Source organism: Coloeus monedula (genome assembly GCF_965178545.1).
Source record: "Coloeus monedula genome assembly, contig: HAP1_SCAFFOLD_68, whole genome shotgun sequence".
Lineage (NCBI taxonomy): Eukaryota > Metazoa > Chordata > Aves > Passeriformes > Corvidae > Coloeus > Coloeus monedula.
The window spans coordinates 1,236,411-1,261,816 of record NW_028120823.1 but is presented as its reverse complement, the minus strand read 5'-3'; positions in this window follow the sequence as shown (position 1 = coordinate 1,261,816).

The window sequence follows — 25,406 nt, the reverse complement described above, 5'->3', positions numbered from 1 at the left end:
CAGAAGAAAGCAAGTATGCTTCATGCTGGGTGGGAAACATAGGGTCTAAGGGATAAGAATTTTAAAGTTGTTGATTTTATTTTTTTTTATTTTTTTTTTTTTTATTTTATTTTATGAGAGAACTACATATCCCATGGCACCCACAGAGTTCAGGACGGGTAGAGAGGATGAAACAAACTTTAAAGAGAACCTTAACTGAATTAATAATTGAAACTCAAATGTCATGGGGTAGGTAGTTCTCTCATAAAATTAAAAAAAATTAATATAAAATAAACAACTTTAAAATTCTTATTTTATTATTATTCCATGTTCTTCTCCCCCTCCTGGATGAGGAATAGGGGTCGGTATTTGCGGCTGTGCACTGTAAGGAAATAAACGAGGAGTGGCTGAACCTGCCATCGCAGGTGGCTGTGATCTGGCCACTGGAGGAGAGGGTGCAGTGGATCTGGGTAGGGTACTGCCAGCATGCGGGATGGGTGAGGGGTGGGGACCCAGTGCTGCAACCTCTGGAGGCAGATAATCTGCACGTTCTCTGAGTCGGAAATAAAGGTGACGAACAAAGTCATCCGAAAGCTGAAAGCGACGGTGGAAAAATGAGGGATCAGATGCCTGTTGTGGATTTCGAAGCTGTGAAGAAGGCATATGAGAAGTTGGAGTTGTATTGGTTGTTGTAAAAAAAGGAGATGAAGCTTGGGAAGATAGAGGAATGCTTTCTAAAGCTGTGCTGGTCACTATATCCTTCTCACTGAAGTGTTGAGCAGGCATTTGAGGATGAAAAAGTCCCATAAAATCAGCTGAATGTCCCTGAGAAGTTCGAGAAGAATGTGCATGAAATGGAATGTCTCGATGCGAGACGTCACTATTAATAACACGTGCTTGGTCCTGTTGTGATGGAAGAGGTGTCCACGTATAGTTGAGAAAGTCCTCTTTCTGTTCTGGAGATAAAATCGTATTTGTTTCGCTGAAATGGCACGGGAAACATGGTTCAGCATCGTGTGATTGTTGTGATAATCCTCTGAGTGGTGTTATCAGAGTGATGATAGGGGGTACATGCCGTGGTGACACGGCAGCTGTTGAAATGTCTCTGCTGTGTGTCCACGGCTGTGGCTGCGGTGCAGACGGGGGCTGTGTGGACACAGAGCTGGTAGGAGGTGTAGCTGCCGAAAGCTCCTAGGATGGAACTGCAGTAGCCGAAAGAATTGCACTGCTGGCTGGAGGTGCTGTGCTTATCGGTCGTATCGGCGTGGCAGCTGAAGCGTCCGTGTGCGGCTGGAGGTGCCGGGCGGGCGGCCGGGACCGTGGGCGGGACCGGGCTGGCCTGGGAAGCGCTGGTGCCGGGCAGCGGGGCCGGGGCTGGGCTGGCAGCGGGGCCGGGGCGGGGCTGGAAGCGGGGCCGGGGCTGGGCTGGAAGCGGGGGCGGGGCTGGGCTGGAAGCGGGGCCGGGGCTGGGCTGGAAGCGGGGGCGGGGCTGGAAGCGGGGCCGGGGCGGGGCTGGAAGCGGGGCCGGGGCGGGGCTGGAAGCGGGGGCGGGGCTGGGCTGGCAGCGGGGCCGGGGCTGGGCTGGAAGCGGGGCCGGGGCTGGAAGCGGGAGCGGGGCGGGGCTGGAAGCGGGGCCGGGGCTGGGCTGGAAGCGGGGGCGGGGCTGGAAGCGGGGCCGGGGCGGGGCTGGCAGCGGGGCCGGGGCTGGGCTGGAAGCGGGAGCGGGGCTGCGCTGGCAGCGGGGCCGGGGCTGGGCTGGCAGCGGGGCCGGGGCTGGAAGCGGGAGCGGGGCTGGGCTGGAAGCGGGGCCGGGGCTGGAAGCGGGGCCGGGGCTGGGCTGGCAGCGGGGGCGGGGCTGGAAGCGGGGCCGGGGCGGGGCTGGAAGCGGGGCCGGGGCTGGGCTGGCAGCGGGGCCGGGGCTGGAAGCGGGGCCGGGGCTGGGCTGGCAGCGGGGCCGGGGCTGGGCTGGAAGCGGGGCCGGGGCTGACGTCCCGGGCAGGGCCGGGGCCGGGCCAGGAGCGGCTCGAGCCGCGAGCGGCGTTGCCGGGGTAACCGGCACTGAGGAGGGGCGGCCGATGCCGCGCCGCGCAGGCGTGGAAGCGAGGGCTCCCGAAGGCGGAAGTAAGGCCGGGATGGAAGCGGCGGGAGTGATGACGTCAGCAGCAGGCGCCGCCGTTCAAACGCGGAAGCGGCCGCGAACCCGGGCCGCGTGGGGATAGCGGGAGGGCCCGATGGAAGCTCCGGGACCGCCCCTGGCCGCGCGCATGGCTCATCTGATGGGAGGACCCCAGGCTCGGGAGGTAGGGACCTGCCTCTGCCTTGCGCCGTAACAGATGGATCGGGCGAGATGGAAACCGAGAAATATTCTCGGCACTCTCGGTTCCTACACTCAGGTGTATTCCTGGTTCCTGACATTCCTTTAAAACTACCGAATTCTTCTCTCAGGTCCCTGGCAAATGGGGCTTTGCAGCCTGGGGGAGTTCTTGCAAAACGGGGTCTAGTGAAGCGCTCTGCAGGAGTGGTTGTGCACCTGAGCGGTCATTAATTGTCTCCTCTAATGAGGGAAACGTGATTAAACTCCCGGTGCTGTGCTGCTGTTGTGTGTCGGCCTCGAGGTGTGAGACAGTCCCTGTGTCACACTGGAGTTGCTTAGTGGCTGGACTGGGACTGGGACAGGTCTTGTTGGTCAGGAACAAAAGGGAAAATTTATCTTTTGGCTTGCTTAATATCTTGGCTTTATTAATGTATCAATGTCAATTGTTGTCATTTGCTGCCTCCTGCACAGTGTGTTTGCAGCTCTGTGTGAGAGCAGACTCTCCCCTGTTGGGGAGTGAGACAATCCTGGAATATCCTGAGCTGGAAGGGACCCACAGGGATCACCCAGTCCCACCCCCGTCCCTGCCCAGACCCCCCAACAGCCCCAGCCTGGGCATCCCTGGCAGCGCTGTCCAAACGCTCCTGGAGCTCTGGCAGCCTCGGGGCCGTGCCCATTCCCTGGGGAGCCTGGGCAGTGCCCAGCAGCCTCTGGGGGAAGAGCCTTTCCCTGATCTCAGCGTGAGCCTGCCCTGGCCCAGCTCCAGCTGCTCCCTGGGTCCTGTCTGTGTCCCAGGGAGCGGAGATCAGAGCTGTAGGCCCCGATGTGTTCTGACCTCACACTTCTCTACCAGAACAAACCCAGTGCCCTCAGCAGCTCTTTCATGGTCCTTCCACACCCTTCCCCATCCCCATGTCCCTTCTTTGGATGCTGTCAGCTTTGTATCTTTTGTATACTGTGGCGCCCAAAAGTGCCCCCAGGACTCCAGTACAGTTTAACAGCAATGAAAGGAAACAGTGGATTTCAACTTTGATCTCAAAAGCTGTCTCAGGCCCCTGATACTGCCTCGAAATGTCTTTGCAGTTCTTGCTTTATGACTTGTGTCAAACACGGAGAGAGTGAGACTGAGCCCCTGGGGTCAGGTTCTGTGTGAGAAGCCACACAGCAAGCCAGAAATCTTTGCTCCAGATCACCAGAAATTTACAGTATTGAGGGCGGAAATACTGAGAGTTGAGTCTTGGGAGCTGAGCCAGGAAAGCAGCACCTCTGCCATGGGCAGATTTGGCACGTGGAGAGAGCTCGAGCAGCTTGCAAGAGGTCCCAGCAATGTGTGTGTGGAGCTGGGAGGAGCATGAGTTGCAGTGTCGTGTTTGGAGTCCCCCTGGGTGAGGATGTAGGAATAGACTGGAGTTTTTGGTGACTGAGGTTTCTTTTCTGTGGCAATAATTGTTCTTGGCCACATCATTTTGGTTTGTTACTCGCCTGTGGTTTGTTCTACAGGCCTGTTTCCTTTCTCTCCTACTATGGTGTCTCAGTTATCTTCAGCAGAGGCTCAGCAATAACTAAACTTGAGCTTAGATACTTAAACTTCAGTTCAGAGTAGATACATGGAAGAAATCCTTCCGTGTGAGGGTGGGCAGGCCCTGGCACAGGGTGCCCAGAGCAGCTGTGGCTGCCCCTGGATCCCTGGCAGTGCCCAAGGCCAGGCTGGACACTGGGGCTTGGAGCAGCCTGGGACAGTGGAAGGTGTCCCTGCCCTTGGCAGGGGTGGCACTGGATGGGCTTTAAGGTCCCTTCCCACCAAGGCCTCGTCTTCCTTTGCCTTCAGTGTCTGCCTCAGAGTTTGTACCCAAACCAAAGTGAGGTTGGTGTCACCTTCTCTAAACTGGGAGAACAGATCACTCCAAGCTGTGGGGAGATGGAGAGGCTGTAGGATGGAGAGGGTGCAGCCCTGCAGACGCCGAGCTGTGGGGTTGCTGCTTTCAACAGCCTCGTTGTTGCTGCGGACACAGCTCAAGGTGGGTCTGAGAGAGACAAACTCTGCTTTTGGGGGTTTGTGTTGATGAGGAGGGGAGGGGAGGTCGCTGCTCTGCTTCTTGTAACTGCTGTGGCAGAGCCAGGAGCCCAAGGCAGGACAAGGGCAAAGCAAACCTCTCCGAGCTCTTGGGTTCTCTTCATTCCCAGATATTCTGATTCCTGCCCAAGTCCAAGTTCATTGTGCTGTGCAGGATGCAAGTTTAATCAGGTTTTAGTGCTGGTTTAGCTGAGTGTTTCTAGGGCTTGAGGATGAAGCCAAATGCTCTGCACTGAAAAAGTGATGGATGTTCAGCACGAGATTCTCTTCAGGAACTGGCACGAAAAGTGGTTGCTGAAGCTGAGGGAGAATTCACAGCTTGGCTGGAAGAGGGAGAAGTGCTCACTGCTGGTCTGTCACTTCATCCTCATGAGTGAGTCTGGGAGCTCCCGAGATCGGCCAGGCTGCAATTTCAGATAGTTTAGATGGGCTGGCCTTGAAAAAATCATATTTTGGTGCCTGGAGCAAAAGCTGAAGGTGGCAGGAAGTGGCAGCAGTGGCAGGGAACTGAAGTGACACCACCCTGAGCTCAGAACTAATTTTGGTTGTGACCTTGAGCAGTCCCTGGGCCACACCAGAGCTTTTTGTGTCACCTGCTTTGGGAGGTTCTTCCTTGCCCGTGGAGAAGTTGGGTCTGGCACAGGTCTGCTGTGGAGCACCTGTGCCACCACCTTTAAAGAGCCACCCTGGAGGTGTCAGTGAGCCCCTCAGTGCCTGCCCAGCCTAGAGCAGGGCTGGGAGGGCAGGGGGCTCAGGGAGTGCTCATTCCTGGTGGTGTTGGAGCTCTGAGCCCAGCCCTGAGCTGGGTTTGTGGCTCTGAGGGCACGGGGAGTGTCCGGAGCAAGCCTGGCCTGGGCAGAGTAGGAACTCCTGGAGTAACTCCTGAGTAAGCCACACCTTCCACGTGAGAGGGAGGCACTCCCAGAGTCAGGCGCTGTCTCCTCAGAGGTGCTTTGGGGTTTAATTCTGTTCTCACAGTGACTCCTCTCACCTGGGAACCCCGTGGTTACCTACAGAGGGTCTGAGGCCTTAGGGATGTAAATATGGACAGGAGGGGTTGGAATCTGCCTATCAGGGAATCTTCCCCTTGCCCACAGGAGAGTGTGCAGAACTCTTCTGTGTGATGATAATGTTTTCATACTTTAGGTGTGAAAATAAAAAATGGGAGAAATCTCGTTTTTCTGGCAGCACGCAAAGAACTTTCTTCTGTGTCACCTCTAAAACTCTGTGAGGGGATGAATACCTGGGAATCTGAAAGAGACATAGCTGGAAAGCATCAATATGAATGGATTTTTCTGCTTCTTTTTGCACTTGAAAGAAAGGTGAAAGTTACAGGCTGAGTCAAGCTTTTACCCTTTATTTCAATCAATTCAGTTATTGCTAAATATGGCTACACACAGGTAGCCCAGGTGACAGAGCTGCCTCCAGCTGCTCCTTGGCCCCAGTGTCCCACACGGGATGCTTGAGTTATCCACTGAGAGCCCCCTTGAGACTGGAGCACAGGTAAATCTGCCTGTCTGAAGGGCAGGATTGTGTCCTAAGTCCCTCCTCATTCCTTCCTTTCCTCAGGCCCCACCATTGTGGCTTGGGTGGCAGTGGCACGTTGGAAAGGCCTGGGGGTGCCAGCTGGGGTGAGAGCTCGGGGTGCCAGCCCAGGCTCCACCAGCACTTGGCCCACACTGGGGCACAAATTGAGAGATGAACTCTTGGAAGCTTGTCCTGAGGAGGATGAGTGGTACCTGCTGGCGAAATTCGGTGCTTTCACAGAGCTGTGATAAACCCCAAAGTCTTAGACTGCCAACCTACAGCCTCTGCACCGTCACATTCCCCAGTTGCATTTTGTATTGGAATTTTACCTGCTCCCACCTGCGTCCTCCTGCTGGCAGTGCCAGCAGCCCACGTGCTGCCTCTCCTGAGAGCAAGTTCCTGCCTGTTTCCTCTCCCAGCCCCAGCTCTTGCTTCCCTCTGGCAGAGGCAGCTTTAGGTGCAATATCCTGATGTTTCTGCGAGTGGGTTTTGGAATAAACCTACACACGGGATGTTCATGGGTTGCTGCTATGGATTCTGTGAAAGGTGATCAGGAAAAGCAAGTTCAGAGTTACTCAGGGGATTCTCTGATTCCTGCCCATCTCACGGAGCTGCTCAGGGTGAAACTACTACTCCCATGCTTTTTATTTTGCTCCTCTTAGTGCTGGTTTTTCCCCAGGTAAGTCAGTGCTGGAGCAGCCCTTGTGGGTTTATCTGTGATGAGCAGTGGTTGTGTCTGCACACGGAGATAGCAGATTCCAGCTGTAGTGTGCAAACGTCGGTGCTTTGTGCCTTAGTGCACAGCCACATTTGTCAGCTGACAGGGCTGATGCGATGAGAAAACCTCGCACTCTCCAATAACCTGAGCACAGGCACTTCCTGCGTTGTTACATTTAACCAAAGCTCTGATAAAAAATACTACATTAATTTTTCTAATGGAGACCAGATTCCGCATTATCATCATTTACGTTTTTGGATAGTCTTTGATTGGCTCTGGTGGGAAGGGAGGTGAATCAGTATCTTGTACTTTAGGGAAAGATCTAGGGGAGAATTGAATTGTACTTCCTTGGAATTCACATCACCCGCCCTTAGTCGGAGATGTTGATCTTGAGAACAACAAGCAGAGAACAGCCCAGGAAGGGCTGAACGTGACAAAACAGTGCAGAGCATACAGAAATCCTCTTTGCTGTGTTCATCATTCTGTCTTCATCTTGGATTGTTTCCACCCTTCTCCTCCACCTGGAAGTCACAAGCATCCTGCAGTGGCAGGTACTCTGGGTTCTTCAGCCAGGAGTAGTCTAAGAACAGCTTTTGCTGGGAGCGGCTCTGACCTTGCTGAAATCACTGCTGAAACCTCCCCTGACTCTTGCAGTGCCAGAATTTCAGGGTGCCAGTGGTGAGGCAGGGACTGAGCCTGGTTCATTGTCCCCAGAGCTCGGGTAGTACAGGACAGTCAGGCCAGTAAAGCCCCTGCTCAGGGCTGGGAACGAGATCCTGGCCGGCTTTCCCTCTCTGCCCCTCTCTGCAGTCCTGCTGGGCTATGTCATGCTACTATGTTACAGCATTGTTCCATGTATTTTTTTTTTTTTTTTGGAAGTAATGCCGGATATTGGCAGTCAGGGGCGATGGAGCGAGGTGAGCAGTGACCGGTGGACAGAATGAGTTGTTACGGCCTCGGTCTCAATGTTTGGAGCAGCTCTAAGCATCCGTTGTTGTTTGTGTGTTTTAGGTGGTCCACTTGCAGGATGTCCTGGCCCTGGATGCTGGAGCGTGCAAGCCTAAGGTATAGGTGTGGTGTACTTCAGTCGGAGCAGGGAGGCTGTGGTTTCACAGTCTCTCAGCATGTTTTGTGTGTTTTTGCTTTGCTTCTCTGCAGGTGCTGCTGCTGCCCTGGGCGTGCCAAGGGCCAGAGGCGAGCAGGTGAGTTGGCATTTAGGTGGGGTGGCTGATAGGCCAGCGGTCTATGGCAGCGTGCTGAGCGTGTCCCTTTTCATTGTGCAGGTTTGTCCTGGCCACCTCCAGAGTCAGATCAGGATTTGAGGTGAGCCGGGGCAGTGGTGTGGAGTAGCCCGGGGATGCTCTTCTGGAGGGCAACAGTGACGTTTTCTGTTTTGTTGTCTTAGGTACCGTGAGCAGGTGTGGAGCTGAAGTTTGGAGAGAGCAGGTAAGCGCTGAGCCTCGGCAGTTTCGAGGGAGGGGGCCTTGCGGAAGGGGTCTCTTTTGGCGTGTGTTGTCAGAGGCTGAATTTTCTCCTTGTTCTCCATCTTTCGCAGCTGCCAAAGCGGACCGTGGGGAACGTGTTGACATCCGAGGTGCTGATGCATTTTTTCTGCCAAGGATGGATTTTGTCCGTTTGTCTTCAGAAAGCTAAGTGTTGGGAGCAGTGGTTGGGAGAAGGGAAAGGCCTTTGGAGTTCCAGGAGGCAATTGGAAGTTAGCTTAGAGGAGAGGGCTGTTGTGGGAGGGCCCCTTGGAAGTAAAGGGAGAGGGTTTCTCCTCAGCATCACCCGAGCCTTTGCTGGGCAGGGCAGTTCCCACCCATCTCTGTCATCGGCCTTTGAGTCTCGACATCATCGTGGATCTTTTTGCCCGAGGAGCTCGCCTTCGGGTCTGGCACGATCGCCACGGTCTCCATTTCACCTCCTCGCTGGCGTAGCCACCCGCGGGCATCTTGGCCACTTGCTGGATGATCAAAGGTAAGGGATCAAAGCTCGGGTTGTCAAGGAATGGGTCAAGGGGTCAAAGGTCAGGGGATAAAAGGTCAAGGCTCGGGCTCAGGATTAGAGGTTCCAGCATGATTTTCCGTGGTGGTTCCCAGTGTGGGGACACGGGGTGTGGGGTCAGTGGCGCCGGGGGCGGGCAGGAGCCCCGTGGGCAGTGGCCGGCAGCGGCGGGGACGCCTCCGTACGGTCGCGCCCCTCCAGTGCCAGCAGAAGCCCCCCTGCGCCGTGCGGTGCCCGGCCCCACTCCTTGCCCTCCCCGCCGCTGCCTTCCCGCACTCCCACCGCACCCCCTGCTCCCCTCCAGCCCAGGGAAATGCAGGAAAACACAAAATCATCGAGGTGGAACAGTCACCGGAGCTGCCCGAGCCATCCCCCCGCCTGAAGGCGGCAGCTGCCCAGAGCCAGGGGCACCCAGCAGGATGCAGCTCCTCTTTCCCAGGAGCTGGAGGCAGGGTTTCCCAGGCAGGGGGAGCAGGGAGAATTTCAGCTCCCAGCAGCTCTCTGTGAGTGCTGGATGGACTCTGGGCTGAGCCAGGTGGGAGGTGTGGGTGGTGTTCATGTCCCCAGGAGCTGCTCAAATCCACCTTAAACTCCTGGAATGGTCTGTGCTGGCAAGAACCTTACAGACCATCCTGTTCAGCCCCTTGCCATGGTCAGGGACACCTTCCTGGGGTGTCTGTGCCAGAGTGGTGGAATGGGCAGGACTTTCTCCCTGAGCCCAGTCCCGGGCAAGATTGGGGTTCCCATGGGAAGAAGCCTGTGAGCTGCATTTCCGGAGCTGGGAGCCTCCATGCCCGGGAGTGTTTCCAGTACTGTTCTTTGGCTTTTTCCATAACTGGGCATGATGTTTCTCCCCAGAGCAAGGTGGTTTTCCCTGGATTGTTGGGGTAAGACACTGGCTGTTTGACAGCTCTGTTGTCTCTTTGTCCTGAATGGAAGAGTGAGGAACGGGGGATGCTCCCGACTGTCCCAGGGATGTGGGAACAGCCCAGTTCCAGTGAGGAATGTGACGCCCAGCTCGTGGCGTGTGCCCTGAGATGGTCTTTGCTGTTGTTTTGTCCTTAGAGCCTGTTGGAGTGCTGGCCTGGATTTGGGAGGAGCCAAGTAGCCTGGAGCAGTGAGGTTTTTCCTGTCAGAAATCCATGCTGGGGATGTTTTCCCTGGCTGTCCCAAGGGGAAGGAACAGCTCTGGAGTTTTTGCAGCCACAGGCTGGGGATGCATCCCCTGAAAACCAGTTCAGGATCGTTCATCTGACTCTGTCCCTGACCTGTGGCTTCCAGGGAGCCTTCTGGTCTTCTGGATATTCCCAGGAGAGGATATTCCACCACCTGACTTTTAAGCCAGGAATTCCAAACCCAGTAAGTCGGTCACATTCTATGGGAGCTGCCCCAATGGTGGGATGGCAGAGGGCACACCCCACGCTGCTGTTTGGGACATTCCTGACTGGAACGGGAGCCAGCTGGGCATTTTGGAGCACTGAGGCCACCAGGGCAGCCTTGAGTGGCATTCCCAGGCAATGCTGAGGCATCCCATGCCTGTGGCAACACATGCCTGATGTGGAGCAGAGAGAGGAAGGGAGAAATTCTGAGTTGATGGGAGGAATGGAATTGGGCTTTCCAGAATGGAATTGGGATAGGTGCTGATGGTATCATGGAATCATGGGGTGGCTTGGAAGGGACACAAAGACCCTCTGGGCTCTGTTATCCCATCCCGTGGCAAAGAACACGTCCAAAACTGCCTCCTCACCCCCATGGAATGGCAGTGGGTGTTGGGAGCTCTGGCTGGAGCACCTGGAGACCAGGTAAGAATAGCAGTGGCATTGTTTTGGCTGCTGCTGGATGTGGTTTTCTCTTGTCAAGATGTTCCTCTGATTGATATTTTCACAGTAGCTTGCTAGGCCTCATTTGAGGATAATTCCAAGAATTTGGAAGTCGTTGGAAAAGAATGAGGAAAAAAGGTGAACCTGATCCAATTCTAGTAATTCTGAACTTCTCTTGCAGCACCGTTCCAGGGGAAAGCTGGTGAAAGGATAAAGATGCAGAGGAACAAGTGTTGTAAACCCCCTTGCCTCCCTGACAAAGCAAACCTTTCTGCAATCCCAGTAAATCTCTTGGAGAAACTGTGGGATCATAAGGTTTCCTAGGAAAGGAAAACTAAGGACAGAGATGAGGAAATAGGCTTCCAGTTAACAATGATTTGATGGAGGTAGGAATGATTCTTGTATGTTTGATGCACCCCTTTTTATTCCTGGGATAATTTTAAATGATTTCTTTAAAAAATCATTTTGATTTGGGAATTCAGATTAGAGAGGAAACGATGCAAAATAAATGCAGGGAGAGATCACAGAATCATCCTGGAATGGCGGAATAATTTGGGTGGGAAGGGACCTTAAGGATCACCTCATTCCATCCCCAGGGTGCTCCAAGCTGCGGCCAGCCTGGCCTTGAACACTTCCAGGGATGGGGCAGCCACGATTTCCCTGGGTTTACGGGCACAAGAGGAAATTTCCAGCAGGAACTGAGGGGTTTCCCTTGCTCTGCCTGGCCCTAGCAGGGCTTTGGGAGGCAGAGGCTGTGGGAACAGGAGCTTTGTCCACTGCCTTGGAGGAGTCTCTGATGTCCCAAAACCCAGCAGAGCAAGTGGTTGTGGTTTAACATCCCGTTCAAAGGAGATGCCAGGCCAGGAACGGGAATGGACTGCAGAGCAGGGATGGTGCCCAGCAGAGGGGTGAGTGTCCAGGGGGTCCCAGCAGTCCATCCCTGCTGCCCAGGTTTGGGATGAGCATGCTGGTGAGTGTCCCTGTGCTTGCTCTGCAGGATGAGGAAGCCAGGCCTGCTGAGGAGGAAGATGAGGAGGTGTGGGAGGATGGAGACAACGGCCACCAAAGGCTGGGGAAGGCACAGATCCAGGTAGGAGACGTTGCCTTGCGAGGAGAGGGACTTGTCTGTCCCGTTGGAATTTGGGGCGTGAGGCCAGTGGAACAAAGGCTTTGATTCCATTTTCTTGCTCGGGTTTTCACGTGCCTTAAGAGAGCTTTGTGAAAATGTCATTATCCCTGATTGAGTCTCTGAAAAACAGGGATTGAAGCTTTCAGAAGGGGCCCAACCCTGCCTGCATGTATCCAAGTGCAGCCCCCACTCCCTGTTTTTGTGTACAGCTGGGATGAGACCTCAGCTGCTGTTACTTGCCAGCTCACAAGTTGTGTAGCTCAGAGCCTCAGCCATGAAGGGCCAGGCTGTGTTTAAAACAGCCCAAGGTGCCAGAGAGCTGGAGTCATTTCCTAGCAGGTAACTTGACTTGGAAGCTGCATTCTAAAATTTGTCCGCATTTAATTGATGTCCCACATGGAGACACCTAAAGAAGCAGAGGTGGGGTGTTCCTAAGAAAAGAGCATCTAAATTCTTTGGTGGTAGAGGGCTTAAAGTCTGAGTGAGGTGCCTTTAGGACACTTCCATTCCAGTATCTGAATGGAATTTAAATGAAGTAGCCAAATCCTGACAAGCTTGTATGAACTCCAAAGCCTCTGCAAGTGGTTTACAGCCAGGGAAGGAGATAAGAGTCTGGAGTCTCTTCCCCAAAACCTGGCTGCTGGTTTCTTTGGCCAGGCATAGGAAGAATTGTGTATTCCCTGGGGCTCTCCTTATGGGGAGAGGTTTACTTATGTGCCCTGGGTTTATTCAGTGCATCTTCAAAGTGATGGAAACTGATTGCATTGAAATGCCAGGGGTGCCAAATGTTTTCCCCAGGCAGAGCTCGGAGCCAGCCCAGTGGGAAGGGGTTTAGTGGCCATTTTCCCGCTCCCTCGGGGCAGCAGCACTGGAGCACTCGCAGCCACCCGTGCCCGAGGTGCCGAGTACTGGCAGGAGGCAAAGCCAGGGACTGGGCAGGAGGAGCTTGCAGTGCTCCTGGAATCGCAGAGCTGGAGCTGTGGGTTAGAACTGCCAGGAGCTGCTGCCTCACTCAAACCTTGTTTAAAGCTCAGCATCCCTCCTGCTCCCTTGGAATGATTGTTGCTTCTGTTGTTGCTCTTTCCCGATCCATTATGATTATTATTGTAAATTCCCACTCCATTTCTTCCATAGCCCTTTGCTTCCCAGAGGTGGTGCTTTAGGCAAGCCCCTCCAGCCTGGGAAGGGGCTTTTGGCTCCAGACTCAGTCCCAGTCCCCATGAGCAGCTGGAGCTGTGCTGTCCCCAGCAGGTGCCTTTCCTTCCTTCCCTGCTGCACTTTGGCTTTTTGAGGGCTCTCTAGGGGGCTGAGGGAGAAGTTCTTTGTCATTCCAGGGCAGCATAAGCCCTGATCCCACTCAAAGCAGGAGGAATCATTCCATCCTTGTTTTTGGATACACCTTTGGTGTTCTCTCTCTTTTGCTGACACTGTGTGGTAAAGCAGCAGCTCCCTGGAATAACTTTTATTTGTAAAACAATGAATTCCCTGCTGGAATCCCAGTCCCAGCCCCCCAGATCAAGGTGCAGTTTAAGGCCTTACACCCTGACCAGGACAAGTTCCTGTCCTTAGACATGGAAAACAGGGGAAAACTCAGACTGGATTGGAGCCAGCATCCAGAATGGGGAGAGTGAGGCAGCATGCTTGGCCCAGGCTGGGGCTGGTACAGGGGGTGTTCCCCATAGGATGACACCCGTTTGGAGCAGATGCTTCTCTTCCTTTGTCCAAAGTCCAATGGCAAAGGAGTGAAGAACCCACAAGTGGGGCCTGGAAGGAAAACAGTTCTGTTAAAATTAGGCAAAGAATGCACTAAGAAAAAATGGACATCCTTTTTAGGTATGAAAGTAAGTAGGGGAAAAATGTTGAAAAAGAGCTCTTTTATTTGGTGCCACCTCTCATTTTTTTATGGATAAAACCCTCTAGTGAGCAATCAGAACAGGAGTGGGAAAGCCAGGAGCCTTTGACTTCCACAGTGGACTTAATTGCCATGCTTAATTTCAACAATTTCTTCTTTCTCTCAGGCCAGGAAAACCCACTTAACTTGTCCCATCTTTGCCAAAAGCTTTGGTGTTTGAGCAGCCAAACCCAATGGGCTCTGGCCCCACCAGCCTGTACTGGAGGGCCCCTGGTCCTGCCCATGGTGTGGGATGAATCCCCAATTGTCCCCAGAGGGGGCTGCCCTGGTCCCTGCAGTGCCCAGCACCTGAGACACAGAGAGAGCCCTGTCCAAAGGGGCTCCTTGTCAGGAATGTGGCAGCAGCCCCAGGAGCAGGCTGGAGGTGAGAACTGGGGCTGTGTTTGAGACTGACCAGGTCAGCTCAGTGTTTACCTGTGGGGGGAGTTTGGCCCCCCATGCTGAGTTGAAGCTGGATCAGGGTGACAGATGCTGCATTTTGGGCACCCTGAGAGTTTCTCTCCCCCTTGGAGATTTCCTGCAGGGATGGGGCAGGGCAGGGAGCAGAATTAACCCTGCACCTCCCGTGGGCACTGCTGGCCTTTGTCTCTCTGCTGTGCCATCAGCCTGTGGGAATTTGCTGCTGCTGCTGCCACCCCACCTGGGGGCTGCGTGCTCCTGGCAGCCCTTCCCAGCCCCACACCCGAGCTCCAGCGCTGCCTCCAGGCTGTGTTGGGAGAGTTTGCTGGGAATGTGCCTCATCCCTGGGAGTATCCTTTCCTTCCAGAGTGGCTGGATGGAGCTTCTGGGCTTGTCAGCTTCAGAGTTTGCTTGCAAAAGTCACTGCAGGGAAGAATGACAAGGAGGTTTGTCAGAGTGCTGCTGTCAGACCCCACCTGCCAGTCTGTGCTTTGGCTTGGAGGTTGTTGTGTATTGGCCCTGCAGGGAATGAATGTCCCCTTCCCACCTCAGCCCAGCAGATCCCAAGGGCTCTTCCTGGAGTACTTACTCTTTGCTTCCCTTTGGGATAACTTAATCTGCACCCTTCCAGGAGCAATTCCTTGGCTTCTCCTGGAGAAAACCCCATGGCAGAGGCAGTGTGCAAAGGAGCCCAGAGCTGTGCTTGGAGCAGGGAGTGCTGAGAGCTGCGTGTGCCTCTGCTGCCCCAGGCTGGCAATATCCCCATGGAACAGACTGGGCAAATGTCATTAGAGGGAGCACAATCCCTTCCTGGAAGAGGTTTTCTCCTGTGCAGATCAGGCATGGGGCAGGAAGGGAACTTTGGAGATCAGCTGCTTTCCCCCAGAAAGCATCACTCACACCAGCATGGATGACATGACCTGTGCCCACTGCTCACCATGCACCTGGCCAGAATCAAGAGCAAAGGTGGGTTTGGGTGTGAGCACTTGAAATAACTTTGAAAGAGAAGCAATCACCTTTTGCTGCTTCTTTCTTTCTTGCAGATGCTGGGATTGCCTCTGGGCACATGGGCTGAGCTCTCCCTGCAGGGAACTGTCAGGCCTTAACAGCTGTGAGGTTGTGTTCTTCTCAGTGGGGAACTGGAAATAATTATTAATTAATTGCAGAAATGTTTTCTGAACCTTTCCTCTTTCCTGGTAATCTTCTCTCTCTGCCTCTGAATTTACAGCTGTTCCCTGGTGTCATTGGCCCTGCCTGAATTCCTTGCAGCTCCTCACTGGGAAAACCTGGGATGACTTTGAGGGGACAGAGGAGACATTTTCAGCTGAAAACCTGGGGTGACTGAGAGGGGACACAAGAATTGTTTGTGTAGGAAAATGGGAGGTGATGTCAAGCAGAGCAAGGTGGCATTTTTGAGGGAAAAGCTGAGGTGATGTTTAGGGGAAAGAATGCACATTTTTGGGGCAGAAAAGAGTTAATATTGTACAGGAAGGAAAAACTGGGGGGTAAAACTTGATGTAATCTGTAGGGGACAGAATGAATATTTTGGAGCAAAAATGAGGTACTCAGTAATAGACAAAGAAGGAAAATTTTGGAGGCCAAACTTGACAAAGTCTCAAGAGCAGAGAATGAACACTTGGAGGGAAAAAGGAGGTGATGAATACTGAGCATGTGGGGAAAATTTGGGGGCTAAATCTGAGCTAATCTCTAGGGGAGAGCATGAACACACTGAGGTAACATGAGGGAATCAGTTGTGGGCAGATAGGGAAACTTGTGTAAAAATAATATTAAATAAGCTGTAGAAAGAACATTTTGAGGTAAAAATGAGGTAAGCAGTAGTAGACAGATGGAAAACTTTGGGGGTAAATCTTGATAGAAGCTACATGGTAGAAAGGAAATAAATATTGAAGGAAGAATGAGGGAATCAGTAGTGGACAGGTAGGGGAATTTTGGGGGGTCAAACTTGAAATGATCTAAAGGTTGAGAATGAATCTTTTTTGGTAAAAATGAGGTAATAAGTTGTGGACAGTTCAGGAAAATTTTGGGGGTTAAACTTGAGGTAATCTCTAGGGAGAGTGTGACCACTGACATGAACTGAGGCAATCACTGGGGCTAGGCAAGGAAATTTGGGGTGTAAAACTTGGGAAGATCTGTAGGGCAAAGAATGAACATATTGAGGAAGCAATGAGGTGATCAGTAGTCAAGATGAGGTAGAATGTGGGGGGCAAACCCTGAGGTAATTATGTAGGAACCATAAGTGGTTTTGAGAAAAAATCTGACCTAATTTGTAGGGGACAGAATGAATATTTTGGGGGTAAGACAGACATAACCTGCGTGGTTTGGGTTTTAAAATCTAGTCAGTGCACAGGGGACAAAATAGACATTTTGGTAATAAAATCTGAGTTCATCTGTAGAAGAAAGAACTCATGTTTTGAGGTAAAAATGAGGTGATCAGAACTGGGCAGGTAGGGAAAACTGAGGGGGTAAAATGTGAGGTCATCTCTAGGAGAGAGCAGGAGCATCCTGAGGTAAACTGAGGGAATTGCTGTGGACAGGTGGGTAAATCTGGCAGGTAAAACTTGAGGGAATCTCCATGGTAGAAAATGAGTATTTGGAGGTAAAAATAAAGTACTCAGTCAGTGGTGGAGATGTACAGAAAATGTTGGAGGTAAAATCTGAGGTGATCTGTAGCAGAGAGAATGCACTTGATGGGGTAAACTGAGGTAATCACTTATGGACAGGTAGGGAAGTTCAGAGGGGTAAAAATTGAAAGCATCTGTAGGGCAAAGAATGAAAAGATTGAGGTGGAAATGAGGAAAGAGGTAGTGGACAGGTGGGGAAAGTTTTGGGGGCAAATCTTGTGGTAATCTCCAGAGCAGAGAAAGAATGCTTCCTTGTAAAAAATGAGGAACTCAGAAGGAGGCAGATGGGGACATTTTGGGGGTAAAATCTCAGGTCATCTCAAGGTGAGGGAAGGACTATTTGGAGGTCAACTCAGCACTCACTGTGTCTTCCTTCCTTGGCAGCAGCTGGCAGGGAAGGGAGAAGAGGCCTCAGGCTGGAGAGGGGCAGGAGAAAGGCACTGTGGGCAAAGGCACCTCCCTGGCATCCCCAGGGTACCTGTGGGGAACACAGTGGACACTTGGGGAGCAAAGGGAGGTGATGGCATTGTCCCTTTGGGGGATGCTGGCATTTAGATCATTCCATCCATTTGCCTGCTGACATTTCCCAGCCCAGGGGCTTTGGCTGCCAGGGCAGCACAAAGATTGTTCCCTGGGTGGTGGGCAGATTTGGGGGTTGGCTTTGCTAGTTCAGATGAATTCTACCCAAAGCCCTGAATTCCCTGCTGAATTGCCACTGGCATAGCCTCCCAGTGCCTCCTGGAGCATGGATATTCCCATGCAGAGCTGCCTATTTAACACCAGCTGTGGCAGGACCCAGCAGAGCTTCCAGGGAAGCTCAGCAGGGTCAGGGCAAGGACAGCTTCATGTTCCATAGAATTTGCTGTTTGTAACCCTCATCCCCCAGCCCCCCCCCCAATGTCCCTGGGGGCACCTGACAGAGTTCCCTGGAATTCAGCTGCCTGCACCCCCCGAGCTGGGGCTCCAGGTGATATTTGAAAGCAGGAACAGGCGCTGGCTGGACACGCTCCCAGCCCCTGCTGAGGCAGCCCCTGTGCCCACGGGAGGACTTCTCTCCCTGCAGGAGTTGATTTCATTCCAGAGCCTCAGGAGTGGCCTCTGCAAGTTCTTTTCCCTCAGGAAAGGGATGCACATCCCTGCCTTCAGGGCACCTGCAGTGGGAGCCACCTGGGAAAGCTTTCCATCAGTTGTGCAGTTCCAGCTGGCTCCCCAAAAACTCCCAACTCAATCCAAAGAGATTTCTCTGACTCTGACCTTTCATTTGAAGGCATCTCTGAGGGCATTGCTTGGCATTTCATTGCTGTGGGGGAAGCTTGCCTTGGCCTTAACACTGCTGAGGGATGATGGCCTCAGGCTGGAAGGGAAGGCATTTTGGGTGGCTGGGACATAGCTGGCAGGTGTGTGGGAGGTCAGCACTGGGAATTGCTGTCTGAGCCCCTCTGCAAACAGCCCATTCTGACATTCACCAGTGCCAGCTGTTCCTTGGGGCATTTTTGGGGTGTCAGTGGGGTCTGTCGGGACTGAAGCATCTCTGGGTGCCTGTTCAGAGCAGCCCCTGGCCGAGGGGCCGCGGGCAGCCCTTTATCCATGTCCATCCCAGTGCTGCCCGGGCAGCCCAGTGCCCGTTCCGGGGATGTGTGTTTGGCACACTGCGTGCCACGGGCAGGACACTGCAGGCACAGCTCCTCTCTGCAAATCCAAAGCACAAGAGCTGCTGCTTCCCTTCCTGGGCCTCCTGGCCTTCTCCTTCCCCCCATTCCCTGCCAGCTGGGACACACGGAAGGAGCACCAAGGAACACTCCTGGCAGTGAGCAGGAGTTGCTGAGAGCTCTGTGCAGCTCTGGGCCACAAAAGCTGGCCCGGCCTCAGCAGCCCCTGGGATTTTGGGCTGTGAACACTCACCTGTGGGAAAGGCCCCTCTGCAGGCAGGAGCAGCCCTGACCCTCTCCAGAAGAGCTTTGGCCGTGGACCAAGTGAACCCTCAGGACTTGCCTTGCTCATTTCTCCCTGGAAAGGGCCATGGAACAAGCACCTTTACAGCTGTTGGGTAAATCCTGGAAAGGGCAGGAAATCAGGGTTATGGGAAGAGTTCAGTGCTGTCACACAACTGCTCACCTGTGTTGTTGCATGATCAGGTGCTGGCCATGGAGCTCTGCCCTATGGCAATTACAGGGGCTGGTGTGGCAAGCAGCATTAGCATAAAAGAAGGAGTTGTATTTGCATAGGAATGATCTTGCTGGCACTTGGCATTCCTATCCCAGGCAGGACATTGCCAGGAGCTGAGATTGGCTTGGCTGGAGCAGGGTGCTGAGAGTGCCCAGGTGTGGGTTCAGTGGCCAGAGGAGCCATTCACATAAGGGTTCGACTTGGTGGTCCTTGTGTAGCCATTGCCACTCAGGATCTCCTGTGCTCTGGAAATAAAGAAGAAACATTTTTCCCTGGCCTTTTAAAGCCAGAGGTTTTTGCAGTGGAGCGTGCAAGCCGCAGAGAAAGCGGGGAGGAGGAAGGAGAGCATCAGGTCTCAAGCGGCAGTTGTGGGATGAGCGGCTCAAGCAGCAGCGAGCCCCGGCGAGGCCCCGGTCCCGCAGCGGGCGCAGTCAGAGCAGGAGCGGCAGCAGCGGCCTCGGCGCCAGCGGCCGGGCCGGGGGAGCGGCTCGTCCCGCTGCAGCCGCGCTGGTTGGGCGGGGGCGCGGCGGGCGGGAGGCCCCCGGGGGAGCGGCCCGGGGCAGGGGGAGCGGCGGCCTCGGCAGTGCCGGGGCTGGGGGAGCTCCGCGTCCCCGCGGGGGCTGCGGGCGGGGCCGGGCCGGGAGCGCCGGCGCTCCGGTTGCGCCAGGGGGCGCCCCACAGGGCGGGCGGCGCTGAGGGAGCGGCGGCCTCGGGGGGTGCCGGGGCGGGCACGGGCGGTCCCCGCGGCCCGGCCGCTTCCAGGCGCGATCCAGCGCCTGCTGCGGGGAAGCGCCGCCCTCCCGGCGGGCCCGGCACCGGCACGGCCCCGGCTCCCCGCGGCCGCAGCGGGAGCGTAGCCGGAGCTCCGGCGGGAGCCCAGCCCCGCGCTGGCCGCAGCCGGAGCGGCAGCGCCGGGCTCGGCGCCAGCGCCAATCCCGGAGCGGCACTTGCCAGCCGCGGCGATCCTGATGCCTAATGCCATCCCCCATCCCACCTCAGTTCTCCGAGCCCGGCAGCCGCACCCCGCCCGCCGAGAGACAAGCGGCTCGGCCCGGGACCCCCAGCAGACACCGACAGGACCCAGCCCCGAATCCCAGGGCCCGGGTCCCGTTCCCACCTCAGCGCCTCGGGCTCGGCGCAGCGCCGGGAGCAGCCCCCGGTGCCGGGCTCCGCACAGCGCTCCGAACGACGGTCCCGCCACAGCCCGGGAGGAGCAGGATGAGCATCCACCACACAAAGCGGAGCGGGCGCGGATCCGCCGGCATTTACGGGCGCGGGCGGGGCGGGGCGGGCCCGGCACAGGTGTGAAGGGCGGGGTCCGCACAGGTGCGCGGGGCCCCAGAGCGGCTGCGCGGGGCGGGGCCGAGGGGATTTAAGCCTCGGGAATCGGCGGCGCCGCCATTTGCTCCCTCGGCGCTCGGTGGGAACGGTTGTGGCCGGACCGGGCTCTAGATCTCTGTATTTCCATATTTCTATGTCTCTGTAGTTCTTTTCCTTTATATTTGTGTTTGTTTGTCTTCTTCTAACCCTTCTCCGTTCTCCCCCCTCTGCCTCCCCTCCCCCACCCCCTACACCCCCCCCCCACCCCCCCCCCCCTCTCCCCCCTAGCCCTCCCCTCCCTCCCCCCCCGGCCCGGTCCCCCCCATCCCCCCTCCCTGTCCCCCTACACACCCCAACCCTGCCCTACCCCTCCACCCTCTCTCCCCTTCTCCACCGTTCCTTCGCCCCCATCCCGGGTCCCCCCTGCCCCCTCACCCTGCTCCCCTTCCCCTCCCAGTTCCCCCCACCTGCCCTCAATCCTCCCCCTCCGTCTCCCACCTTTCCTTCCCCCTCCACCTCCCCCTGTTCCTCTTCCCTCGTTTCCCCTCTGCACCTTGACCCCCCACTTGTGCTCCGTCCTCGTCTTCCCCCCGCCTCCTTTCCTGTCCCCCCATCCCACCTCTCCCTGCACACCCCGAACCCCCCACCTGCGCTCCTTCTTTGACCCCCTCTGCTCCCTTATTCCCATCCTCTGTCCCGTCTTTCCCCCGCAGCCGCGGGGCACGGGGCGCCGGAGAATAAAGCCCAGAGGGCCGGAGCCCGGCGCCCCTGCCCTCGCTGGAGCCCCACACGGGCCGGGCCCGCTCGGCGGGTCCCCCGTGCAGTACAAAAACAGCGCCGGGGCTCCGGCTTTCCACACATCACACTGGGGATCCCCTCCTCAGGAGGGGTTCCCGGGGGGGTGGTGGGTTTCAGGGAGGGTGGTGGGTTGGGGTGGGCCCCCTCCGGAGGAGGGGGTCCCGGGGGGGTGGGTGGGATGGGCCCCCTCCGGAGGAGGGGGTCCCGGGAGGGGGTCAGGGTGGGCCCCCTCCGGAGGAGGGGGTCCGGGGGAGGGGGGTGGGGCGGAGGGGGGACTTTCCCCCCCTCCAGTCCCCGCCCCCTCTCCCGGACCCCCTCCTCCGGACGGGGCTCACCCCAGCCCCCTCCCCGGGACCCCCTCCTCCGGACCGGGGCCTCGGGGTGGGGGGGGGGAAGCAGGGGGGGGTCACGTCACTCTGTGGCATGAACAGACATAGAGACCACAGGCCAAACCAACAGCCCCTCCCGCCCGGACCCCCCCACCCTCCCCCCGGGGCCCCGGTCCGCAGGAGGGGGTCCCGGGAGGGGGCCGGGGTGAGCCCCGTCCGGAGGAGGGGGTCCGGGAGAGGGGGCGGGGACTGGAGGGGGGGAAAGTCCCCCCTCCGCCCCACCCCCCTCCCCCGGACCCCCTCCTCCGGAGGGGGCCCACCCAGACCCCCTCCCGGGACCCCCTCCTCCGGAGGGGGCCCATCCCACCCACCCCCCCGGGACCCCCTCCTAAGGAGGGGGCCCACCCCAACCCCAACCCACCCCCCTCCCCGAAACCCACCACCCCCCCGGGAACCCCTCCTGAGGAGGGGGCCCACCCCAACCCCAACCCACCCCCCTCCCCGAAACCCACCACCCCCCCCGGGAACCCCTCCTGAGGAGGGGATCCCCAGTGTGATGTGTGGAAAGCCGGAGCCCCGGCGCTGTTTTTGTACTGCACGGGGGACCCGCCGAGCGGGTCCCCCGTGCGAGGCTCCAGCGAGGGCAGGGGCGCCGGGCTCCGGCCCTCTGGGCTTTATTCTCCGGCGCCCCGAGCCCCGCGGCTGCGGGGGAAAGAGGGAACGGGGAGGGATGAGATGGGGTAGGGAGAGGAGTCGGGGTGGGTTGGGGAGAACGAGGGGGGAAGGGAAAGGTCGGGTGAGGGGGAGGGATGATGGTCAGAGGAGGAGGAAGAGAGGGGAGTCGGGTTGGGGAGCGGGGTACGGAGAGGGGAGAAAGGAGGGGTGGGGGAGAAAGGAGGCGGGGGGGGTCGGGGATGCACAGGGGAGCAGGGAGAGAGGGTGGGGGGGCGCTGGGGAGAGGGCAGGCAGGGGGCTGGGAGAGACAGGGAGGGTGTGGGGGAGAGAGAAAGAAACTGGGGGGGGTAGGAAAGAGGTGATAAGCGGGGGAAGAAGGAGGAGGATAAGGGCAGGAGAAACAGGGGGAAGAAAGACGGGGAAGAAAGAGGGGGAGCGGGGGCCTCTCCCGGGCCACGCCGGGGGAGCCCGGCCCGGCCGCAGCCTCCCCGAGCTCTGAGGGAGCAAATGGCGGCAGGGGCGATTTCGGGGGCTTAAATCACCTCGGCCCCGCCCTGCGCAGCCGCCCTGGGACCCCGCGCACCTGTGCGGACCCCGCCCCGCGCACCTGAGCCGGGCCCGGCCCCGCCCCTGAAGCCGCCCCCGGCCCCGCTCGGCCCCGCCCCAGAGCCCCGGCCCCGCCCGGCCCCGGGGCCCGCCCTGCCCGGCACGGGGGCGGCTCCATCGCTCGGGGCCCCGCCCCTCTCTCCCGGGCCGGGCCCGCCCCGAGCACCGGGGCCGCTCCCGGGACCCTCCCCTCCGCTGACAGACACCGCCCCGCTCGCTCCCGCTCCTTGCCACGCTCGGCAGCCACCGAGGCCGCCGCCCTCTCGGCTCAGCCGGCACCGGGCGGCAGCAGCGCCGCCCAGCTCAGCCCGGGGGCAGGCACAGAGCACAGGGAAAAGCCGGCTCCGGGCGCTCTGCAGCTCCTGCAGCCCGAGCGTCTCGGCTCCTGGGGCCAGGCGCTTGCTGCTTTCCTTCCTACAGAAAAACGCCGGCTCGTTATTCTCAAAACCTGCTGATCTCTATTCCCAGCTTCTTATATTGCTGTATGCGACAGAGTAGACAGAGAGGGCTGGCTCATTTCAAAATGAATTTACATCTACATCAGTAGCATTTGCCTATAGATGTAAAAATGAAGAACTTAACACGTTTTAGTATTCTGCACACATCCCTCGCTGGGAGGAATGGTAAAAAGTTAAAAACAAACGAAACTTTACAAGTAGAAAGTTAGAAACAAAGTTACAACGGCAGAAATTTAGAAACAAACAAAGAGGTAAAATACAAGAAACAAACAAATTTCTAAAGGGAGAAAGTTGAAAACAAACAAAGTTAGAAACAAACAAACAAAAAAATTAGAAACAAACAAAATTAGAAAGGTAGAAATTTAGAAACAAAGTCAGAAAGGCAAGTGTTGAGCCTTTGACAGGGTACCCCTCCTTCTCGGACCAGGGTGAAAGAGCAGAGGAGGCTGCTGTTCTGCTGAGTTCTTTATTTCACGGTCTCACAGCTGTCTTGAAGGCAGAGTTCGAATGGGGTTACATGATACAGCCAAGCAGCAGCAGCAGGCAAAACCAGCTTCTTCTATATGCTCCATACACTCTATTTTTTCTTATAGAAGTGTGGATTCCATTTGTTCATTGACCAGTAAGATTAACACACGATTCTAGTTTTCCTTAAACCCATCCCGGTCTAATTCTAACAGTCGTAAGCCTCACACAAGTGTCATCTGCCCTTGTTCCATAAGGAATCCCTCTACAGACAGGGAGTTGTCACCGGCCCCGTGCTCATGGGCTGCAGGGGACACCCGCACTGAGGAGGAAATGGAAATGGGAAAGAGGGAACTGCAACCTGATGGGACGCACCTCTGGCACCACATTTCCTCTTCTTCCTGCTGTCCTGGAAAACCCCAAGTAAATCCGGTCCCTCAGACCTTGCATCCCTGAACACCAGGAGAGCCGGTGTTTTACCCAGATCCCAGTGCCCTGCACGGCTGCGCTGACACGAGCACAGGCCGATCGCTCTGCCCAGCACCATCCCTCATTTTCTTCCCATTGCTCCCCAAGCGTCCCCAAACCACCCCAGCGTGTCTGTGCCGGGGCCAGGGCCTGCCCCGAGCCCGACCAGAGCCCTGCACCAGCTCCCACCCCCGGGAGAGCTGGGAATGCACTGAGAGCTCGGCTCCCCGGGCTCCCCAGCACCCAAACCGGTCCTCAGACACACAGAAATGCCCAACCTGCCCCTCTGGGCACAGCCAAACACCACAATTCCATCATCCCCAAGCAACTCTGGCACTTGCCTCTTCACCTCCGCCCATTTCCAGTAGCCGGGGCTAGGACCGGGCTGTCAGTAATAGCATTCCCTAGGCAGTTCATCCCAGCACAGAGGAGAAGAGGAGCCTGTCCCTGACCCACACCATGGGCAGGACAAGGGGGGCCCTAGCTGGCTTTGCCTACTCCAGCACCAAAGCTCTTGGTCCCAAAGATGGGGCGAGTTCAGTGGTTTTTCCTGTCCTGAAAGAGAGCAGAAAAGGGAAGTTAATCCCACTGTGGAATCCAAGACTCCTGCATTTCCTATTTCTGCTCTGATTGCTCACCGTGGAGTTTTAGCCATGGGAAAAAAAAGGAGAATGACACCATATCAAATAAAAAGTTGATTAATCCACGTAGGGGCTGTGGAGAGGATACAAAGGAGCTTTTCCATGATTTTGGGGCTTGAAGAGGGACTGAATTTCCCTCAAAGCTGGGAAGGGCCTGAGGATAATAAAGCAAAGGAGCAGCTTCATCTCTCCCTGGCAGAGAGCTCGGGGCTCCATTATGGATACAAATCAATCCCAGCAGGATTTCAAAGGGTTTCTTTAGGATGTCAGGTCCCTCTTTGTCAGATCCCTGCTGGGATTCAGGGCCTGCCTGGTCACGGGGTGCTTTGATAAGGGCTGGATTTAAATCCCAGATCTGAGAACAGACATGAAAGGTCCCTGGGTTTCTAGGGGGTTGAAAAACTCAAGCTGGATTCGCTGCAGAGCTGAAAAATCAGGGTAAGAGAGAGCAAGGAGTGGCCAGCAGGCCCAGGCTCCTGATCACGCCCCTGGGATCCATGGGATCCATAGGATCCACGGCCTCTGGCACGCTGCTCCAGCACCCTGCAGGGTGACTGACAGCCGGGCAGGGGAAGGAGCCACCAGCAGCTCTGCCATGTGCACCATCATTCACCTTGCACGTGGCCTAAACAGCCACCAAGCACTGATGGACTGACTGAGCCGAAAATATCGGAGAGATCTCAGTTTGCACTCCAAATTCCCTGCAGCCTGTTCCCTTCCTGATCCATCCCTTCAAGCAGCAAGAGTGGAATTCCTTCCATCGTTGCTCTTTCCCTCCTGTTTTCCACTCAACAAGAAAAAGAGCAGCCACGTGAACAGGAGTAAAAGCCCCAAACCCACAAAAAAGCACATTCTCAGCATCACTAATCCCTGCCAAACTGCCAGGAACCTTCCAAAACTACATCCAAGCTTGGAAACAGGGATCCAGTTGTTTGTTTAAGCAGCTATTGATCCAGTCTCTT